The following is a 2,401-nucleotide window of genomic DNA, read 5'->3' as shown; positions in this document are numbered from 1 at the left end:
GCACTCCAATTGGCTTACAGAACATTCAAATTTCCACATGGGGTAGTGGAGGACTTGCTGGTGAAAGTTGGGGAATTCATTTTCCCAGCTGACTTTGTTGTGCTAGATATGGAAGAGGAGGCGAACACCTTAATCATCCTAGGAAGGCCATTCCTAGCCACTCCTGGAGCTATTATTGATGTGCAAAAAGGGGAGCTAGTCCTGAGATTGCATGAAGAAAAGATTGTCTTCAATGTCTTTAAGGCTATGAGCTACCCCAAGGAACCCATTGGAGAATGCATGATAGTGGACACTATAGAATAGATAGTTCAAGGGGTATTGGAAGAGGAACAATGTGAAGGAACTATAAAGTTAGAACAACAAGCATCAAGTGAAGTACCACCACAAGGAACCATGGTAAATTCAGTCATGTTGAACCATAAGGACAACAAAGAAGTAGCGGTACCTAAACTAGAGTTGAAGATCTTGCCACCAAGCCTGAAATATGCATATTTGGGTGACAACAACACTTACCCAGTGATCATCAATTAAAGCTTGAGTAAGGAGCAAGAAGAGGAACTTATCCAAGTGCTGAAATAACACAAGGATGCCATAGGCTGGACACTTACAGATTTAAAAGGAATCAGTCCTTCAATGTGCATGCACAAGATCCTACTTGAGAAAGATGCCAAGCCCTCAAGGAAACAAGAAAGAAGGCTGAATTCAACCATGAATGAAGTGGTTCAAAAAGAAGTGTTAAAGCTGTGGCAAGCAGGGGTGATTGACCCCATCTCAGATAGCCCATGAGTAAGCCCAGTGCAAGTAGTCCCAAAGAAAGGAGGGATCACTGTTGTGTCAAATGAGAAGAATAATATGATACCAATAACAACAGTGATTGGCTGGCGCATGTGCATTGACTACAGGAAGCTTAATGAAGCCACCAGGAAGGATCACTTCCCCTTATCTCTCATGGATCAGATGCTTGAAAGATTGGGCGGACATGAATACTATTGCTTCCTAGACAGTTATTCAGGTTACAACCAAATAGTTGTAGACCCGAAAGACCAGGAGAAAACTTTATTTACTTGTCCATATGGTGTTTTTGCTTATAGGAGAATGCCCTTTGACTTGTGCAATGCACCTGCAACATTCCAAAGGTGCATGCTCTCCATCTTCTCAGACATGATTGAGAAGTTCATAGAGGTGTTTATGGATGACTTCTCTGTATTTGGGAACTCATATTCTGAATGTCTATGCCATCTTGCCATGGTGCTAAGGAGATGCCAAGAAACCGACCTGATTTCAAACTAGAAAAAGTGCCACTTTATGGTGACTGAAGGGGTGGTTCTTGGTCATAGGATCTCTAAAAGTGGCATAGAAGTGGACATGGCAAAGGTGGAAGTAATTGAGAAGTTGCCTCCACCTTGCAATGTCAAGAAAATCAAAAGTTTTTTGGGACATGCTGGGTTCTATAGGAGGTTTATTAAAGATTTTTTCAAAGATTGCAAAACCCCTTAGCAACCTATTTGTCTAAAATACACCCTTTATCTTTGATAGAGAATGCATGTTGGCCTTTGAGGAACTTAAAAACATACTTTCCTCTGCACCTATTATAGCACCACCTAGCTGGGACTTACCCATTGAATTAATGTGTGATGCATCTGATTTTGCTATTGGTGTTGTTCTGGGACAAAGGAAAGACAAGCTAGTGCATGTTATTTACTATGCTAGCAAGGTCCTTAATGAGAATCAAAGGAACTACACCACTACAGAGAAAGAGCTTTTAGCCATATTTTTTGCTTTTGATAAGTTTAGATCATATCTTATTGGCTCTAAAGTAACTGTATTCACAGATCATGCAGCACTCAAGTACTTGCTTACCAAACAAGAATCTAAGCCCAGACTAATAAGATGGATCCTGCATATGGGTTCTACTGGCCAACCATTTTCAAGGATGCAAAGGAATTAGTGTCAAGGTGTGATGAGTTCCAAAGAGCTGGGAACTTACCCAAGAAAAATGAGATGCCACAACAATTCATACTAGAACTTGAACTATTTAACGTTTGGGGGATTGACTTCATGGGTCCATTCCCCACATCATACACAAATAAGTACATTCTAGTGGCAGTGGACTATGTTTCTAAGTAGGTAGAGGCTATTGCAACCCCAACAAATGACAATAAGGTGGTCATAAACTTCCTTAGGAGAAACATCCGTTTTGAAGTACCTAGAGCCCTCATTAGTAATGGAGGGACACACTTCTGCAGCAGACCATTGGAGACCCTACTTTTGAGATATGGAGTGAAGTATAAGGTTGCAACACCTTATCACCCTCAAACAAGTGGGTAGGCTGAGATATCAAATAGAGAATTAAAAAGGATCCTAGAGAAAACTATGGGAGCATCAAGAAATGACTGGTCGA

Source organism: Arachis hypogaea, chromosome 1 (genome assembly GCF_003086295.3).
Source record: "Arachis hypogaea cultivar Tifrunner chromosome 1, arahy.Tifrunner.gnm2.J5K5, whole genome shotgun sequence".
Classification (NCBI taxonomy): Eukaryota; Viridiplantae; Streptophyta; class Magnoliopsida; order Fabales; family Fabaceae; genus Arachis; species Arachis hypogaea.
This window is presented reverse-complemented; position numbering follows the sequence as displayed.